At 50.0% G+C, this 20,582-nt stretch overlaps 1 long non-coding RNA gene across 1 annotated transcript in view; it reads left to right on the top strand.

The window, feature by feature from the left end:
• LOC140657745 (uncharacterized) overlaps nt 1-20,582 on the top strand; it is a 98,587-nt gene that overhangs the window by 6,035 nt on the left and 71,970 nt on the right. The window contains exons 4-8 of the long non-coding RNA XR_012044468.1: nt 2,573-2,731; nt 3,295-3,479; nt 5,087-5,481; nt 7,770-7,946; nt 10,656-10,891. This is a non-coding gene — a long non-coding RNA (uncharacterized lncRNA). The remainder of the gene's footprint in view (nt 1-2,572; nt 2,732-3,294; nt 3,480-5,086; nt 5,482-7,769; nt 7,947-10,655; nt 10,892-20,582) is intronic.

The raw sequence follows: 20,582 nt of genomic DNA, 5'->3' as shown, positions 1-20,582 counted from the left end.
GTGGTCCGGAGCTCTTGTCTCTAACTCAGCCAACTTGTTCCAATGGCTGGCTTGAATTTCAAGGTTGCTTTGGTGGGAGGCGAGGGTGGCAGTTTTATAAAGAAGAGTGGTGATGGAGGGAAAGTTTTTTCTTCTCATTTCCCGTCCCGTCTGGCCCGGTGAATGCGGTGTTTTTGGTTGAGGGGTTTGAAGGAGCGAGAGAGGCAGTCAGTCGGAAACACCGATTCTGCAAGCTCCTGAGAGCCACCGGCCGCTGCTTCCTCTTGGTTCAGCTCGAGCGGTTCATCATGGGCCCGAGGTGGCTGCTTTAACGGGAGGTTGGCTGGCGGAGGAGAATCTATACCTTCCCTTTGCAGTGAATCAATAAAAAGCTGGAGTGTTTTGGATTCCTCCTTCCAGGAGAGAATAGCCCTTATTGTAAGTCTGGAGGATAAAACAGCAAAGAGAGAGAGAGGGAGGCTCTTCCCCGTGCATGCTCCAGCTCTCTTGGCTGAGCAGCAGCTTTGCTCTACACGTCTCGGCCACGTTTGATCTGGGCATTACTTGAGGCTTTCTAAACCTCGCCTGAGAGTTGTGTCTTTCCGTGGAAGCGAACGCCAGGCATTGTTCAATCTAATTATGGGACGAGGGTGATGGAGCCTAGGAGATCCCTGGGAAAGGATGAAAAGTGGGTGTTTAGCGAGAAAAGCATCAGCAGCCCCCATGGCTTGCTATCACGAGCTGATCTCTGGGCACCATCTCAGCTCCCCCTGTCAGCCCCATCACTCCTTCGCACCCAGTGATCTCTTGGTCCTGCTTCTGCAAAACATGCTTCGGGTTCAAAGCCTGTATTTCAGGTTGGAAACTCTCCAACAGATGAACATCCTGAGTGTCTGAGGGGTGACTAGCTCAGCCCCTGGATGCAAACCTGAGGTGCATTAAACCTTCTCCAGGGAGAGGGGGGTTTCACACTTGGAAAGCTTTGCGAGGTTTCCAGCATTTGCTGCTTCCAGTCAGGCTGGAATCCAAAAGTGCAAAGGCCCGTGAAAATGATTAACAAAGAACAAAAACCAGACCCCAAGACAGGTTCAGCTCTGCGACTCCTCTGAACTCGTAGGCTTGCAGAATTCTCACACTTTACTTGGGTAGATTTGCTCTTGTAAAGCTGAAAATCCATTCTTCAAAGTGGATTCAACCTCGGGTGCTGTTTGTATAAGGGTGAAGAGCATCTCCAGGTATAAATAGCCAGTGTCCATCAGCGTCAGCGGGTTATTCTCCTTTATGTGGCTGGAAAGTCTGGGCCAGGTAGTTCGGTGGAAGTAAATGGGATTTACTTGCATGGGTGCGTCAGTGCTTCTGTACACGTAGCCTTCTCCCTGCAATGTGCCGTTGTTCTTGATGGCAACCTCTTCTGGCTTATGTCAGTGAGAAAGTCTCAGGCACCTCTTGGCCTGGATTTCTTCGTACGAGGCTTCTTGATTCCCCCCTGCTCTGCGAGACCAGCAGCTCGTTGCCTGCGATGTGTGTTGGACCTGGGAGGTGTCTGGGGGAAGGGGAGGCTGTTTCCCATTTGAGCCGTCTGCCTTGTGTGTAAGGAAAGTCTACGCAGACAAAGACGCCTTTGGAGATGGTATAGCCCCGAAGATGAATTTTTGTCACACAGAACATAAAAGGAAGTAAATGCTTGGGATTATGAGTGAAGTTTTGGTGATGATTTAGCGTTGGCTGGAAAGCAGCCCTGGCTCGAAGGGTCCTTCTCTTTGGCCATGCATCTTCTGATCCGCTTCCACGTGTTGAGTGTTATTCCAACGCAGAGGTGGCTCCCGTGAATAATGGGACATCCGTACATCAGTGGCTCATCCTCTCCGTCAAGGGATGCCCACTCCTGAGTTACAGGTGGTGCTCCTGTGCTCATGGCTGATACCCAGGGCAAGAAATCTTGGCCTGGCTGAAGCCAATGGGACATCATTGATAAATGGGAGCTGATCTCTGCTCAGGTAATTCTGACTTGTAAGATCAGATCCTGGGGCCTTCAAGGGGTTCCCTGTGACCTCTTGCAATCTTCAGCTGTTCAGAAGGTTGGGGCATCTGGCAAAGGTACAGCGAGCTCTCCTGAGGCTGCTTGTGTGGTTGGCATAATGAGGTCTCAGTCTGATGTACTAGGGTAGCAGCAATCATTAAGAAGAATTGTATAGTCATCTGTAAAAGAGACTGCTAATACATACTGAAATTGGCTTCTTTATACTATTTGTACCATATATATATGCACACACATGCTATACTATGTATTTATACTAATATCGAGCTAGTCCTGGGGGTAGAGAACATGGCAACATACAGCACCAGAAATACTACTTGGGATCTCACAAATCCCTTCTCCTTTCCTTGGGTGAGTGACCAACCGCTTCCACTTTACAAGGCACTGGATTACGTCCACGTCGCTTAGGAGCTAAAACCGTTTCAACTTGCACAGTGATGGAAAAGGGAACTTTCAATGAACTGCACGTCGTCAGATTTGTCTTGCGCAAATAGCACCGTCCTGCAGGGAGTTGTTGTTAGCTGGTTTAATCACCTTCTCCCCTTCCATGGACAGCTGAAGGACATGCATTAGAGGAGGACGGCAAGGGAGACAGGTTCAAAACAAGACTCCGAGGTAACCCATCGTCCCATGCCTTGAAGGAGAAGAAGGCTGGAGACAACTGACGGGGCAAAAGCAAAGCCATTGACTGTTTCCAGGACCTGTGGTTCCCAGGTAAGGAGGGTTTTTTTTCCCCTTTGTTGCTGTATGACGTAAGTTAAGCTGCCATCTTAACCAGAAACACGTTCCTTTCTGATTTTGGGTCAGCTGAGGTGTTGTTCGAGCTTTTTCGTAGTGCGCAGCCTCTCTGTTTGGTTGCTCTTGTTGTTCATTTGCAGGGGGTGAAGATGAGAGTGTGGGTTTGGGAGAGCCAAGGAGCCTGCGTTGAAGTGGTAGGGTTTTGCACCATTTTGACAGCAGCATCTGCTTGATAACCAGCACTGTATTTGTCAGGATAGATAAAACTCCTCCGAGGTGTTCTGCTGGATTGGCTTGACTGTACTCTTCCTCTGCCTCATGTGGTCTTCTTCACCTCCTCCCACAAACCTGGGGCTGATTCGTGCCCTGCATTTCCATCGGTTCCAGGGGCCTTATCTCTGTCTTGCAGCTGGGAGCAGGACTCTGTCCTATCTCTGGTGCTGCAGGCACAGCTCCGCACGAGCTGGCACCTGAAATCCTAACAGCAGGCTGGTAGTGAGCACCAAGTTCTCCGCTCATCTTTTCCCTTACCCTTGCAGGTCCCTTCCTGTTGAGGGTCATTTCTCTGGGCCCCTTCATGAACCTGCACAAGCGATGATGGTTTATAAAAGCCGTTTTGTAGCCGTACCGCCACGGGAACAAGAGCGACGTGTGTCTCAAGCTGGCTCCCTCCCTTATGCACTGACAGTCTTGCCGCCTGCAGCACTCCCAGCACCGAGGCGAGGTCTGTGGGAAGTAATATCTCTTGTTAGATTAGCCGATAGATTTGGGAAAAAACAGGCAAGCCATTCTTCAGGTGAAAAGCATATCTGGTTTTCCCCAGTTGATTCAGCACTGGTTTTTCCAATGGTATCTGTGCATCACGTATAGCTAGCTGATGAAAGACATGCACCGCGGTCCCCGTGCTATCAAACACCGTGAGACATCGCAGGAGATCTGTGCCAGATCACTGGCAGCAACCTGTGATTTGGTAGAGTCCAATTCTTCTGCGCCCCTGTCTGAAAGCCCCGGGGTAGATGATTCCTGCTTGGGTGGGGGCTTCCCATCCATATTCCGTTATTCAGTTGCTTACAAAGGTGCGGGGGTCTCCTCTCTTGGTAGAAAGCATCCCTGGCAGCGCGTTCCCCAGCCGGCTCGTGAGAGCCAGGGTTGCACGCAGTCCCCTTCCAATCCACATTTGACAGACTGAACCGGCTTGTTATGAAACTCCTCTGAGATAATACCGTAGCTATTTGAAGTCTCTTTTGTTTTATAGTGTAATCCGCTTACTTTTTTTCCCCCCTGGCTGCAAGAGCAGCCAGTTGTTTCTGTGCAAGTCTAATATGAGTTAGTAATATATCATGGGGTAAAGTTATAGGTTTTTCTCTAGTGCCAGACATTTGGAAGCATCTGGTTAGATAGAGAAGTACCCAGCATGGATAAATCATGTTTAAAAAGCTTGTAATTTTTTTTTTACCTGCTTTTATTTATTTTTTTTATTTTTTGTGTGCTTCTACCTCCTGGGGCATCTCCCCAGCTGGCTGTGGAGGAGTGATTGTCAGTGAAAGCCCAGCCCAGCGGATGCTTTGCTGGAAAGACAAGAAAGTAGTGGAAATGCTCCGAATTCAGTTTTATACCTCATTTACTAGGGATTGCCTTTAAAAGCTGATTCTTCAGCTAAAGTGGGTTTCCTTTTACTCTTTTGGCAAAGGAAACGTCTTGCACAGGGCTCTTGTCAGAGCATCTGTTCCCTTCATTTAAAAACTGCCTTTTTAAGCTATGCTTTCTGAGTGTGTAGTATAGCGGTGCTTATATAGTAATTCCCTGCTCCTTCTGGTGAGAGGATGCTCTGCTCAGCTGCATGTACCTTTGCCTGTTGGGACTGGAGTTTTCCACCTGAGGTGTCTGTCTTGGACTGAGTTCTTCTGGGGAAATACCAGCTCAGAGTGAAACAGTCATTCCTGAGAATAAGACTGTGGAAAACCAAATAATTTAGTCCACATCGAGGCAAGCCTGGCTGTCTCTTGTGGAAGAGGCAAGGGGAAAAGAAGAGAAGACGTATTAGAGTTAATTCCCTCAATATGCCTATACATGGACCATGTTTTATCTTCCCAATGTCTTCCTCTGCACCCAAGAATACAGGGCAGAACTGTCCTTATGTTTGTGTTTGTGCAAGCCCGAGGGCTTTGGCCTGAAAGAGATGGATGGCCTGTCGTTGGGGGGAACCTTGGTCTGCATTTGGTGGCTTCCAGGAGGATGAAAAGAAGCAGTGGCTGGAAACGTGATCAGTTTGCAGTTCATGCTTTTATCATGTTATCATGTTTGAGACTTTTTTTTTTTTTTTTTTAAAAGACAGACCATATCACAAAGTGGAAGAAGTTACATGGTTTCCAGAACATGTGAAAATCTGGACAAGCTAATCACACCGGGGTGTGCCTGGGGCAGTCCATCATCCTAAAACCGCTGGGGATGTAAAGTTGCCCACTGGAAGGATGGAGCTGGCTTCCTTCAGGCAGCAGGACCTGCAGCGGTGCGGGAGGCAGCCTGCATTTCTGGCGAGGAGCAGCACCAGTGAAGAACTGGTGTGGCTAGCGCGGAAGCAGCACCCAAGCGACGTAGACGATGGGCAGCTTGGGCTGCTGGGCCACCTCCAGCCTGGGACTTGCAGTTTGGGAAGGAGAGGGTGGTTCCTCTGTCTGTGCCCCCTTTGCTAATTGCTGCTGAGCCAGGCCACCCAGCGTTTGCAGGTAGGAAGATCAACTCTGTCAGCATCTGCCTTTTGGGTTCATTCTCCTTGGTATTGTAGAGGGGGAGGTCAAACTGTTGTTTATTAGAGACTCCACCCCAAACCGCAGTGATCCTGCAGCGCATGTGTGTCTTTGCATGCAAAATAACCATGAATCAGTCAAGTGCAAGGTCAGAGATGAACGAGGTGGGAGTCAGACTATATTTCCAGGAGCGTGCTCTGCTGTATTTGGCCAGTGCTGAGTCCAAACGCAAACCACAAGCTTGTCTCCGGATTGCGGGTGAGCAGCCAGGCAAAACCCAGCTGTACTTCTCTCCTTTTGCATTTGGAGAAGATGCCAAAGGGGCAGTGGCCATGGGAATGGCCCCTCGAGGAGCCGTGTCACCCTGTCACCCTGCGAATGGGTGCAAGCTGGAATTCCGCACCGCGTTTCCCAGCCTCTGGTCGCAGCGCTGGCGGGGAGGGCAAACAGCCTGGGGTGCAGTGAGAGGGCTGGCTGCTATCCCAAAAAGAAGACCATGGCATTTTTCTCTCCAGGGTAGCCCTGAAAGTGAAGGTATTCAAAGCCAAACAAAAAAATTAACGATGTTTACATCAGCTAGAGCCCTGGCCTGTTGTCTGTCGGCTGACGGGCAATTAAACTCTCCCAAAAGGTTGTCTGCCTGTACGTGATATGATAGGAGAGTGCGAGCGCGGTATAACTGATTTTATAACTGTTTTTAAACTGATTTTATAACAACTGTTTCTGGATGCACCGTGTCCTGGGGATTTACGCTGGGGAATGATGCAAGGGGACGTCCCCCCTGGAACACCCTTTTTGTTCCATTCACAACCGGTTTGCTTTGAACAAACGAAGACGTGTGTAATCTGCTGGAGGAAAGCTTGCAGCGGGACAGGGGCTCGACATCAGCTTCGAGATCCGGTCTGATACTGTACGTGTGCGTAGGGTAACTGGGTGGGCTGGGAAAGGCCTTCTTGGCGGCAGCCCAGCTTCCAGGGAGAGCGTGCGAGGCAGCTGACTCCCACAGCAGGTTTGGTAGCTGAGGGCTGAAAACTTGCCGGATTAGTGGGTCCTGCAAGCCTGGCTCGCTAGGCAAAATTTGAGCTGATTTCTGCAGGGCTCGATCTCAGAATTTATATATCTTGGAGCAAAGAACAGCCAAAGCCTGCAAAAGATTTTGTTATCGCTAATCTTAAAAAGTAAAATTGAGCTTCTGCAATGCTGCCCTTCCTGGGACAAAGGCAATAGTGGCGTTTTGGTGATGCAGAGGATGCCGGGGCAAGAAGGAAATTCCTGAAGTTTGTAGGCACGTGTGTAGAAAGGCAAAGAAAATGCTTGAGCTTGTAGAGGCACTGTAGCGGGAGATGTTTTTTCAGCAGTGACGTGATGCTGTGTGTGTCGCACCCGAGCCAGGTGCTTAAGCTGGGATGGGTGCGTGCCCTCGCCAGCCAGAAGGGTGCTGCCACCTCTCTTGGTCGCGCCCTTCGCTTTGGGGGGACGAGTTTGTGCGCTGAGCTGCCCGCAGTGCCTCGCGGCGTGGGTGAATTCAGTTAGTCTTAGGGAGAGAGGTTTGGCCTTTCCTGCCGTCGGGATGGCGATGGAGGGGACCGAGCCCGGGAGGAGGAGGAGGAGGGGAGGTCGGCGGGTCTTGCCGACGGAGAGGGGACGGACAGAGGACGGGGGCTCTGGCCACTCTCCCCAGCTTTTGCTATTCTATCCCTTTCCATCACAGCTCCGACCGGGTGCTGATGCTGGCAGGAGAGGTTGGTACCCCAGCTGTGGTTGCCTCTTGGCAACCCATTGCCCTTGGCAACATCCTCTCCTGCCCTTACGCTTGTGCCCTTCTGACCCGAGTTTGGTGGTGTAGTGGAGTAAAAGGAAGGTGTTCTGCTGGGGTTACTTGACTTCTGTTTGAGCCGGCCTTTCCCAGTTCTCTTATCTCTTCATTAATCCATCCCCTGGCAATCTTTACGTGCGAGGGCATTACTCGGCAGAGTATTTAGCCCAAGTACATTAGGGAGAGGCAGGAAGAGCTTCTGATTGTGCTGTATCTGTAGCATAGGTGTTAAAGATGTATTTGTGAGCCAGTCAGAGAAGAATGCTGAGGAAATCCTGTTTGGGTTAATCTTGTTTAATTTTATAATAAAACCCAGATGGCTGGCCATCTGGTGCTTCTTGCAATCAAATATCTCACAATTAACAGTAATTTACTTGCCCTGAGACTTCCATGATCTTCCTGTGCGTTTTTTTTTTTCCCTTCAACCTGAGTATGTGTGGTCCCTTCCTAGAGCAGTGCTGAGCGTAAGCCTGGCCCTGGAGCTGGCTGTAGAAGCTCGTGGTGGAGAGCGGTGTGGGGCTCTCGGGAGGCATCTGCTTTCCTGCTGGACCTTCCACTTAACACCCCCAAAAAAAGAGGCAGACAGCATATCTTCTGCTTTTCGGACCCTGGAGGAACCACGTTCGGGGTAAGCTAAGTGAATGCCGGTACGTACCTACGTATGCATCGTTGCAAGATAGATAAGATGGCACTTAAGGGGAATATACAAATTAGATCTACATTTTCCACTAGGCTATGGGATTTCTTGAGAGCTCAGAATGATTATAGCTAAAGTGGGTTTTCTCCAGCAGTTTAAGTTACTGAATGTAATTAAACAAGATGCAGGCAATCCCCTGCACTAGGAAGGCTTTCTGAGGGAATTAGCAGCAAAATGGGATGCGGAATAAAACCTGTGGGGCAAATATGCCATTCTTCTGTGCAGTCTTTCCTCCAGGAGGTTGAGAGACCCCCAGGATTCATCCCACATAAGCTGTTCAGTGGTAATGCCAGGTGTGATGGGCAATTACCAGCTGCAGAACCAGACGCTGCGTCGCTAGCTCATCTTGGTTGATCCGATGGATGAATTTGGACCTTTGTGACTAATAGAGGTGCCTTCTATTCCTGATAACGCTAATGAATTTGCAGGCAGGAGGCGGAAGCATCCTGCCTTTCAGGGTGATGGGAGCCATAGCTGTTTGATAACACTGGATTTTTAGGTGGTGCTGCTGAAAACGGCATTTCTTCTTCTGAAATGCTAGTCTGCTGGTTCAGGTGCGTTGTTTCCAGAGGTGACATTGGCAGTGGAGACTGGCCTCTTCAATAACTTCAGGTCTCTTTTGAATATGCCCTTCCCCAACCACCTCTATAGTTTAATAGCATCAATAGTGAATGTGAATAAATGAATTCCAGATGAGAGATCTGCATGCCAGTAGGTAAGAGCTCTCCCAGGCATTCCTATGTGATTGCTAGCTGTTTACTATCCTAATTTTTTTTGCTAGCAGATAAAGAAAAAGAATTGAGCTCTTCCCCTTCTCCTCCACAAAATCACTGGCTTTGTACGCACTCAGTGTGCTGGTGCTAGCTTCGTCAGGGACTCAGGTTATGGAGCTAAAAGATATATTCAGATAGCGGGGTACGTTAGACTTGGTGCTATGCTCCATCCTCCAGGTTGTTTATTTAAATAGAGGGGAGCCTTCTGAAGGGCAAGAGCTCATTTTAACACGGCTCCCAAAGGGGACTTCGGGCCATCGGTGGGATCTGCGGAGCTAGCAGGTATAGGGTTTCACGTTGCCCCGGCCGCCAAATGATCAGATCTCGGAGGTGCAGCTCGGGAGTGGATCTGACATCCATCCAGAGCCGCTCACCGTCCAGCCTAGATAACTGCAGTTAGAAAAACAAAGTGATTAGTGGAATGGCATGAAAACACAGGTCAATAAAATGGTTGTTATTATTAGAGCCGTGGAAAAATGCTGCGTATGACAATCTGGGACTTGTGTACATGAACATTTTTAGGTGAGGGCTGTTCAGCTCGGCGCAGACCGCGTTTTGGAACCTCTCCACCCTGTTTCCCCTGTTTCTTTTTCCCTCTTTCCTGGTGGGACCAGGGCAAACTCTTTTGTCCTTCAGTACCTATTCCCCACCCCTCCCACCCAGTGCAGCCTGTGTCTACGCTATCTTTTTCGGAAGCAGAATGAGAGTGGACGATCCAACGATTAGGACCCGTATCTGGCTGGTAACCCCTCAGCAGGGTGCTCCCCTTTTTCTGGGGTATTTGCCGCTTTGCGATGTCACTAACGATGCGATCATGAGCTTTGGTCCAAGCTCTGCTCCAGTTCAGGTTTGCCCACCCTCCCGGTTATTTATGTGGAGTGGACGGAGGTTCTGGGGCTCTCTGGGTGGGATTGGTCCCACCTGAACGTCCCCCATCCTTGTTCCTGCCACCGGCACGGTACGAGCCCACGCCGCCGGTGGAGCTTGGCTCCGTCTGCTTGGCGTGCATGCTGCCCAAGCCGTCTGCAGACCGTGAGACTTCCTCAGGCGTGCTCTTCACCCTGCCCCTTGGGCACTTGGAGCTGTTGAGGGCTCATCACCCCATTGCTGCCGCTCACCAGGCTGGGAGAAAGCCTGAATGCCCTGCAGCCCTCTGGTGCTGCTTTGAAGGGACTGCGCTGTCCCTGCTAGGCAGAGGAAAGTCAAGAGGCACTGGGGACAAATAAAGGATGATGAATCAGCCGTGCCAGGAAGTGAACCTTGTTCTTTAGGAGAGCTGGATCTTGCCAGCACAATAGCTAGATTACAAAGCCATTTCCTCCAATTACCTTCTCTGTCAAATCTCTGTGTCGTCTGGCACTAGGAAAGCTTGGATCCAAATTCATTGTGAATTGGGGCGATGACACTAGAGATTTCTAAATTAATATCCTGCCAAGAGGAATTGAGCTTGTTTTTTCCAATCATGTCAGTTCTGATTCCTTTGCTTGTCAGAGAAAACTTTGGCTTGCCATCTGGTTTCAAGGGCACGGGTTAGGGAAATCGGAGGTTGCTCAGCCCAGCACGGTGAGCTTGCTGCGCAGTGGCTGCAGGGAGCTTTGTGCAAAAAAAAAAAAAAAAAAAAAAAAAAAAAAGGGCTTTGTGGGCCCTTCTTGGCACCTGGCAAAGAGCAAAGGGGAGACGAGAGGCACAGGGTGCTGGTGAGAAGGAAAGAGAGGGCACAACCTCTTCCTTGAAACAGCGGGAATGTCACAGGTTGTGCACAGCAGAGTGGACAGGGATGAATTACCGCCCTCTTCACGTCTTCCCGGTTAGACAGTCATCAGCCATTTTGGATGCATTTAAAGACCATGGTGCGTTTGCTCCACAGGCTGGATTAGATATGTTCAACTGAATGTCAAAGGACTCCTTTGCACTGCAAAACCCACGGACCTTAAAATTTCCAGGAAAGGAGCAGCACGGTGACCGGCTACTGTGCCACCTAATTGGGGTCTGGTGGCCGGGATACCCGAAACGCGTGAATACCCGAAACGCGGGATACCCGAAACGATGACTCTGGGACGGAGGTCTCCACAGCTGATGATGGGAATGCCGCAGACCCAGAAGGTGAGCTGCGGTGGGGTGGGGGGAATTGGGAGGGTCTGTGTGTCCTTGTCCCGTCGCAGACAGACTGGGACAGCCTTCAGAAAGGGGGGGTGCAGGTCGTAGGGGAGGACCGTGCAGTGGCAGGGGACAGCTCGGTGCTTGGCATGTCTCCTTCTCTAGGAGCAGGTTTGGGGTGCCGGTGAGCCGGCTGGCTCCATCGCCGGAGCACGCTGGGGATGCAAGATAACGCAGACCTCGAGTGCTGGCCACGCTGCGGCAAAGAGGGCTGGTGTGCGTGATCAGGGGAGAGAAGCCCCTAAAGAAGAAATCCCGTAGGAGCCGCCGACTTGAGCAACGCGCTCTGCAGCAAAGGGCTTTTTAGGAAGGTGAAGCTGATCACTGCGTGGGTGTGATGGTTTAGGTCCCTCCTGTTAGCTCTTCTTAGAGGGAGAAGGACCCTCGTGGGGTGCACCGGAGCTGGGCTCCTTTGTCAGGGCATCGGGCGTTGGCAGCAGGCGCCCAGCCAGCGGGTCGCGTCTCTGCAAAGGCACCGCTGGCCTTGGGTGCCAGCCTTCCCGCCCTGCCATTGGGAAGGGGGCACCTGCTTCCCCCGGGCATCCCTGCCGTCAGCTGCAGCTGCCGGCACGGGGACCGTCCCCGCGCCCGGGGCCGTGTCCCTCCCCTCCCAGCCCCTCGCAGCTGCAGGCGAAGGGTCTCCGTGCACGCAGCATCTCGGGGCGCGCAGCACTATCGGTGCCAACTGCCAGCCGGGCAGGGGGAGGCTGCCCTTGCGCCGGCGGGGAATTTGGAGAGGTTTCCAGACCTGTCCCCCGTGAGCTGTTTGTACAAAGCCATCTGCCTGCCCCGGGGTACTGAGCTGGGGTCTGGCACGGCCATGGCGGAACTGGAAAGACACAGCAATGGGCGACGTCCCTCTTCCCTTAATATTACACCCACGTCCTGCCCGTGGCTGCCTGCGCTGCTCGGCTCCTTACAAAAGGCTGAAAAGATGGGCAGCCTCGCGCTCTCCGGACGAGCCAGCAGCTGCAGAAGCGTCGGCGGTCAGTGCCGGGAGCGCAGGGGCTGCGTGACCAAGCACCCCATTTATCACCCCCCCCGCACACCCGGCAGCCGCGGCTCCTTATCTCTCTTGCCAGCAACGGCGTGGTCCGTGCTAAAGGCTGGAGCAGAAGAACTTGGTCTCTGTGTCATCTCTGCAGCCCTCTTCTGAGCTGGTGGGTCCTGCCCTGCCCGTCCGGCAGCACTCTGGCTCGCTGGGTGCTGGTGCCTGCCTTGCTGTGCCTGGGTGCTGGGGTGTTTTTGGATGCTGTGCTGGGAAATGCTGCTCACGGCTCCTTCAGCGAGGGGCTGCTGGGGGCTTTCTCAGCCGTGGCTTTATAAATTTGAACAGATGTGGTTTTGAAAACTTCGGCTCTGAGGCATGCTCTCTTTTTAAATGGTTTCAGTGGAAATTTGCACTTCAGTGGATGCGTGGAAAAATGGTGTTTTCAAAGTGCAAATGAAATGAAAACCAGCCCACCCTCTCCTCCCCCTCCCTCCGCCAGTGAAACGTTATTTGGAAAGTGGGGCCTCTGTTTTGAAATATCTGAAGCACAGAGCCATCCTTCTTTTTACTTCCTCCGCTTTGCTGTTCCTTTCTTTGCTTCTATTTCCCTTATTTTCTTCATGTCTCGGCCCCGTCCCCAGCCAGCTTCCAGCTCCCTTTGTCGCTCATAGGGTGCAGGGTGTCGCGAGAGGTCTGCCGAAGTCCCTATTTCTTCCACTTTTTTTTTGGTAAAATGTGCTCAGAACTGAAACTCGTTATAGAAACTTTGTACTTTTTACATAAATTAGACTTTATAGTTCATGCCCGCTTCCCTGGGGCCGTGCCTGTGAGCCGGCCGCCTCGGGTCCTGCCCGTGCCTGGGAAGGAGGGTGGATGGCTTCCACCATCCAGCTGCTGGTTTACCTTCCACCAGCTGCTGGTTTACCTGCGGCCGGGGAGCCCGTTTGCACTGGCAGCTTGCTAAAACCCTCCCATCCTGCTGCACATCCTTCCCTCTCTGGCTGGGGAGACGATGCTGTGTGCTGCCGTCCCCTGCCCGTGAGGCAGATGTTAACGCAGAGGGGCTGCGCTGCATGAGCTTGTGCGTGCGTCGGCTTGGACGTGGTGTCCTGAGCATCGTGTCTGAGAAACCCTTCTGAGGCGGAGGTTGTCCTCTTTGCTGGGGAAAGTCTGAGTATGGGAATAGCTGGTACTGGTGCCTAGCTCTTCCTCCAGCTCACCCCTGTGCGGCCGTGCAAGGTAAGACCTACAAGGAGGGATGCAGTGAGGCGATCAAGGCTGCGGTGGGTGACGCAGTGTCGGCGCTTTCATCGCTGTCTAGACAGAGAGGTGCGAAGGGCACGCCGGCTGCCGGCTGCGCGCCGTGGAGCCGGGCTGGTGGAGCTGAGATCGGAGGGATGCTGCCGGGTGCGGGGGAGGACGGACCCGGCGCTGCGGATCGGTGGCGATGAGACGCTGCGTCTGGGCATTGTACGAGGAGCTGCTCACGTGGTTTCAGTCGAGCCAAAATATTCTTTCAGAAAGAGAACGGACCAGATGTCTTATTATTGCTGCTCACAATGCTGTCCCCCGAGCACAACGATCCATCAGGGGGCTCGGCACAGCCCTACAGAAAAGTGCCTGACACGTTTTTACAGCAGGGCCAGGTTCTCACCACTTGTGTGCATTTGTACCCCTTGACAAATAGCTGTTTGACTTTGGTTTTGTTCAAAGTCGCGGTGGTGTCAAGCACAGGGCTCCTATTCAAGTGCCCACCAACGGTGGTCCACAACTCGCTGTTTCCTCTTCTTTTCTTGCTTTGTTTCCCCGTGACAGTCACTCAGGAATTTTTTTCTTTTTTTTATCTCGTAGGGTTTTTGAAAGACAATTTTAAAGGATTTATCCACAGCAAAACAGTGCCTCTAATAAGGACTGTAAAACCAGCTTGGGAGTATATGGTGTGAGGAATTCCCATTTGCATTGATGTTGCTGACATGACACTTAATTGTTTTGTTTTGTTTTGTTTTTAATTTTTCCAACAAGTTGATTTATAGAATTGGCTGGCAAAGCCTTGCATCCATTGGGAAGTGCAGCTCTTTCTACAGTGGACCAGCTCGTCCTTAATGAATGGTTCCTCTTAAAGCGGGGAGATGTGCTCCTAACTGCTCTGAGCACCTTGGGCCTGGAGGAGAATTAGTAGCAGGTTATGAACGGCAGTGTTTGTCCTGCTGTATAAACCTGTACGGGTAAGGCGTCAATTTTAAACTGCTTTCTAAGTTATGTGCGTCCCCAAAGTTGCCTGTAGAGAATGGACCCCGCATGTGTCATGGGCTGTAGAAACGCGTAGTGCAAGGATGTCCCAGGGGCAGCGCGAGCTCCCAGGGTGCTGGTAGAACCCATGCAGATCAGCCCATGCAAGCCCGGCCGCACAGTGCCAATATGACGTTTCTGTCTAGGTCTCCCGGTTATTAAAAGTTTGGTTTTATAAATGAGGAGTCCTTTGTATTCTCCAGACTGGGGCTTTCTGCCGTACTTCTCTAGCTGAAGTTCCCCTTTGACTTCAGTGAGTATTTTGTGTGCTCGGAGAGCATTTTCCATCACTTGAGCCTGAAAGGGAAGAGGATTTATGGAATGGGGAGCGCGAGGCACCAACTCAGCAAATACCAAAGCGTGTATGTAAGCGTTTGCAGGTCGGAGATGTAGGTACGCAAGTGGTCTTGATGTTCTTAAGCCACTCTCTTGCTGGGTCCAAAGGCTGAGCTAAGAACATGCAGCACAGTTTGCATATTGACATTTTCAGATGTCCTGTCTAAGGAGAGCTTTCTCTCTGCCGTGATCTTGCATCTCCTTCCAATCACTCCCAGTCGCAGCCTGTTGAATGGACTTACAGCTACTCAGCACCCTCAGCAGATGCTGAAGGTCACGTTGTCGGTGCGGTAGATTCATTATCTTCTTATGATCGCAGTCTCCAGTCTCCTAAATTTTGGCAAGTACCTTATGACGTATCCGACCTATCATTGTTTCTCCCTCCTTCTGACCTGTTGATGTCCCCCAGCTATGGGTCATCGTTACGGAGGTCTTTGGTGGCCTTTCCTATGCTCTTACACTTTCTCTAGAGATTAGCTTTCACTCTAGCCTTCAAAGTCATCTCTCAGCGCATTGCAAGCTTCTTTCTAGCCAGGTAAAGCCTGGGGGGATCTTGGGGCATATAATGGGAGCATCTCGACTGGCAATTGTAAAGTCCGGGTCTGTAATTAATTTTTCTATAAAACTCTCAACCTCAAGGTGAGCCTTTATCCATCTATTAATTAGCACAGGGAAGGGACGCTCTTGTCTAGAGGCAGAAGACAAAAATGGGAGCAGGGAGGAAAGAGAATTGGCTCCTTTGTTTGAATGATAAATATTGTTCCCGTCATGCCTTAAATAAAATGAGAGTTTGGCTAAAACCAGTGAGGTTTTAACTCTCGGAAACACAGACTTAAAAAGGATTGGAGAAAATAGTCCTGGAATAGGCACCAGAGACCCCATCCAGCAGATTCCTCTCATTCCAAGGCAAGCTCAGCGATACCTGTGTGATTCTTGGTAAATGTTTGTTTAACCTGTTTCTGGGACTGTTGAAATGTTCTTTTTTGCAAACGCGAGGCTCAGGAGCACACACAATCGCTTGGGTTCTCGTGTTAACCCCCATGAGCTGTGGCTTTGGGAAAAACACCAAATATCGCAAGAGCTGTTAACACTTTATTATTTGCATTTTTTTTTTTTTTTAAATAATTGCAACTTGGAAGCAGTTTAAAAATCCTTCTGTGGAAGGCTCTGTCAGAGAACAGATTTTTTTCACAAGTCTGCATGCGGAATTGATTATACAGTCCTATGTACTGGAGCCCTCCGTGGAAAGAGAACTTGATGTACCTCCATATAAATCTACGGGCAGTAGGACTTGTTCTGCCAGATTCAAAGGAAGGAGAAGAGTCCCCTAGGGCTGAGAGTAATATCTAACAAAAGCAGATAGTGTCTGACAAATGTTGTTAATATTGAGGATTCAAAGTCTGCTGCGCTGGAGAGCGTGGCGGTATGTCCCTGTGTTAGTTGGTAAGGATACCTGCGTGAGGACCATGCAGCTTTGCCAAAGACGAAATGCCGGTTAAAGAAAAGTTGAAGTAGATAGTTAAAGTGTTTGGTGGTTGATCGGACTAACTAAAAAAAAAACCCCAATAATCAAAAGCTATTTCAGTTGACCCTACTGAAGGCTTTTGGGGAACTCCTGGGAAAAAAGTTAAAAATGCTTTTGAACCAATATCTTTCATTTGCCCTGAAGTGAAGAGCTACGTCTTTTAAGATTAACATTAAAAAAAAAAACCAAAACCACAACAGGTTTTTTTTAATAGGTAGAAAGTAGCCCATATCTGTATTTTGTGTGACTGTACTCTATTGGGGTTGTAGGCTAACAGCGGCTCATAGGAACGCCGTCTCTACAAGTGATGGCAAGCTGACTTTTCACCTTCCGATCTGGGCTGATGGCTACCTTTTGAAGACCCTCGTGGCCATTGAGGGATGCACCGTGATTACATTTCCGAGCCTCCGATACTCACATATCCCACTAGAAAGCTAATGGGAGAGAGCAGTGTTGTAATACTGGGAACCACTTTGGAGACATTTAAGTGTAAGTGCGTGAAGACGTGATTTGTATTTGCCACTGAGCCTTGAAATTTCTTCCAGGAGATCGCAGCACGCTTGTATGTCTTGGCTCTGCAGGTTACAGGGACGTTGAGAGATAGCTGAGCTATGGTGGGTGGTTCTGAGTTGTGGGGTTCCTCGAGGCAGGCAGCTTCCCCGATGGGTGTGATATTTTTGTTTTTAGTTTTTGTTCGTTGCACAATTCCTTGGCATAACGCCTTTCACCTTGTCTCCAAATGATTGTTTTTTCCTCTGCGTCCCACTCGGTGACTCAGGTCGAAGGCATCTTATTCAGTGCAGTACATTTCTTGGTGGTTTGTTTTTTTTTTTTTTTCTGCTTTTCCAGATGTGTTTGAGCTCTAGGACGAAAACCGGAATGGAGACAAGTGTTATGAGTGCCTTTGGTGCTCAGCTGTAGTTCTCCCAGAAGGTGAAAAGGGACGAGGCTTGGGTGCAGTGTGGAGGACCCTCACTTTCCATCCAGTTACAGTTGATGGCTGTACCCCTTTGGAGCTGGGCCAGGCGGCCGGTAACCATTGAGGTGTTTTATTCTCTAGCAGCACTGGCAAGCGTTTCAGATTAAACCATCACCAAAGTTAGTGGCTTCAGTGTAGTCTCTGCAAGACGCAGTGATTCAGCACAGATCCTCTCTAGAGACAGCCCCATGAAATGAAGGTCCGAAGTCCAAAACTGGAAACTCCTCGGGCCTCCCTACTCATCTCCCAGCTGATGCTGTGAGTACCTCTTCTCAACCTGGTTGATCTTGGAGTCTTTAGGGTGGCTTAAGGTTCTACCTGTGCATTGGTCTCAACAACCGGGAGTCTATCTACTGGGCGATGGGGACAGAGAAGTCAGGTACCTGCATGTCTCAGTTTGAAGGCTTAGCTTCCCCAGTATAAGCTCATGGGATGAGACCTCCGTGTAAATCCAGCTGTGGCTCCATCCGTTGGCCATGGAGCTGCAGGACATGATGTGCCCTCGCTCTCCCGCTGTAAGGACTTGTATCGAAACACTTGCCCAGGGGAACAGGCAACCTGGGCCACTTGCCTTTTGTTCCCCAGCCTGAAAGATCCCCACCACAACTCCACCTCTGAAACTAGGCTACTGTGCAAAAAAACATGGCAAGACTGATGGGCAGGGAAAGCAACCACCACCTCCTCCTCCCACCACCTGGAGCACTTGCCTCTCCCTGGGCACTACAAGAGGGCTGCCCGCTGGGTCGTGATTCACCTTTGGAGAGCCCAGCACCATCCGTGTCTCCCTACAAGGAGTGTCCAGGATCAAGCCACACATTTTTCCAGCTTGAACTCTCCACAGCCGAAGCAAACCAAACTCTTAAATACTTCTGAACTCTTGAAAGACCCTCAGATACTCTGATGATGAGCCCAGAAATGCTTGGGTTATTAGCTGCTAATAAGCGTGGAGGTATGCCAGTGCTCGTGCTGTCATCGCAACACGGGGAAAAAAGGCTGGCTGAACAGTCGAATGCCTTCATGTAGATGTTTCTGAAGAGCCTAGGCTCCAAATGGGGGCTTTAGCTACAGGGCTTTTGTGTGGCTCCTACTAATTTCGGATCCAGCCCTTGAAATCCTGGCCCATATGCAAGTCAAGCGGGCTTTATTCAGCTTACTCTTTCCTATACAGCAGGCAATGCCTTACTCTGAAGTGGGAAGGAATGTGCCTCTGGTATGCCGAGACGATGGATTTCTGATGATATCTTGTGAAAATGTTTCTGACTGGGGTTCTGACCTCTCGCTTCCTGGGATACGTGTTTCGCGTTGCACTGACTTGCAGTGAAAAATACGTGATGGCAGTTTGAAGAATTGTGCCTTCCACCCGGCTGTCAGGCCAGATGATTTTTCCCCTAGGCAAATCTTTCTTTTTTAATTTTTTCTCCCCAGGCGAAGGTTTTTAACTGAGTTCCTCCTGGTAGAGTTTCCTCCCTTTCGTGTTATGCAAGGACCTGGCAGAGAGGTCAGGACTTGTAATCTGCAGATGGTCTTGTGATCCAAAGCACCATGAAATAAGTTGGAAATGGGCAGGGGGAATTTCTGTGTGTTTCAGAGGGAGCAGCGTCTGTTGTGGAAGCACATCTGCTTTTGTCTAAACTGAAGTCCATGCAGCCACGTCCCTTTGTATTGGAATTATAATATTAATTAGACCTGACTGGGAATTTCCCAACTTTGATATACAGTGATCTTTGCAGAGTGAAATTTACAGCTGAAAGTGCCTTGAAAGACTGGAGAGGTTTTGCAAAATCATGTCTTTTAAAAAAAAAACAACCCAAAACCCCCCTTTTAGCACACATCTAACCTGACTTTGCCACGTTCTCCCCTAAGTGACGTGCCCAGGGTCCCACAAGAAGTCTGTGGCAGAGCAAGGAGCAGGAGTGCTGCTTTTCTTTTCCTCGGGCCCACATCTGGCGTTATGGGATCGCTTGTTCCAGCTGGGAGCGACCTCAGCCAGGGCTTGGCTTCGCCAAAGCAGGGTTAGTGTGTCCTCACCATCAGTGCTTCCACCGCCGGGAATGGACGAGGGGGGAAAATGGAGCTGAGATCACGTAAAGTGATCATTACAGGAAAAAAGAGACTGAAACCACATCCTCCTGTCTGCGACTTTTCAGCTGTCTGTGAGTAACTGGATGACTGCTGGGAATGGCAGGAACCCGACTGTCACCTCTGCTGTTCTCTGTCAAGACAAGGCAGCTCTGAAAGAAATTAGAAATCTGTTTTTTCATCTTGTTGCCGTAAGAGCTTCTGTGAGTGCCTCCTCTGAGCTCTGACTCCTGACTATCGGTGCGGTGGTTGCCATCTCGCTGCTCACCTGACGTTTCATTGCAGTACAGCTTCGTATGGGTGGGAAGAAGCTTCTTTATGTGACACCTCTGTAATGGCCTTAAGAGAACCAAGACATTAAGAAGTCTGAAGGGCTTCTTGGACTGATCAGCCTTTCTAGCTCACGTTACCAAACACGCTGTGCCATCTCCACTCATCCGAGGCTAGACAAGGCTTAATGGGCTATGCAAAGAGCCAGGTCTTATTTGTATGCTGCAACATATGGATAGCACCAGACACTGATTCATATGCTAAGTTGGTACTGATGGGTGCTATAAGTTGCGTATTACATCATGGCCATAGTTCTTGCTTGTTACTTAACCATAAGGAGAGCTTTAGGCATTGCATGCATTTTGATTATAACTGCTACAGACGTTCATAACCTACAAAACTGACCTTTTTGCAACTCTTTGACCTTTAATACATGAATAGCAATGTAATCTTGGCAGCACCTTGCTTTTCTTAGCACTTTGGATGTCATAAAATTACAGAGCATCCCAAGCATCTCAAGAAAATGTATGTCTTAATTTATTCCAGCCTTGGGAATATTCGTAGGCTGTTTTGCTAATCAACCCTTCAAAGGATGTGCGTGAAACCTCATCCCCCCGCCTCCCACCACCTCTAAACCTTGGCTTGGTGCAGGATGCTTGTCCAATATTCAACTGTCCTGAGCCTTGAGTTTGAATCAATGTTCCTTATCTTTCTGTGGATGATGATAATGACTTTGCAGACCATGTACTCCTAACGTTTCTCACATGAAAAAAAAGTCACTGAAGTCTGGAGAGAGTCTCCTTAATGTTTCTATTTATAAGCCCAAATGAATAATGGGCCCTGCGGAGATCATCGCCTGCTGCTGCTTCTCCCAGCTCCAGCCTGTGTGTTCCTTGTCAGTCTTTGGCTTTCCTTCCACTTTCTAGAGCAGTTGTCATGCTGCCCTGAAGGATCCCGTGTTCTGCCCGACACAGGTTCTCCTTGGAAAGCATTTGTGCACTGCAAATAGTTTAGCAAATTGCTGCTTAGAGCAAGACCTATGTGGCCATCCTGACGCCTCTGCTGCTCCCAGATAGGAGACAACTCACAAGAGTTGTCTTCTCAGTGGTGCTGTGGGTCACAGGATGAAAAAACCAAGCCAAGACCAACCAACCAAACCAAGCCTGAA

The sequence above is a fragment of the Ciconia boyciana genome, chromosome 10 (genome assembly GCF_034638445.1).
Source record: "Ciconia boyciana chromosome 10, ASM3463844v1, whole genome shotgun sequence".
Classification (NCBI taxonomy): Eukaryota; Metazoa; Chordata; class Aves; order Ciconiiformes; family Ciconiidae; genus Ciconia; species Ciconia boyciana.
The sequence above is the reverse complement of the archived record's forward strand: the minus strand, read 5'-3'. Positions and strand labels throughout refer to the sequence as shown.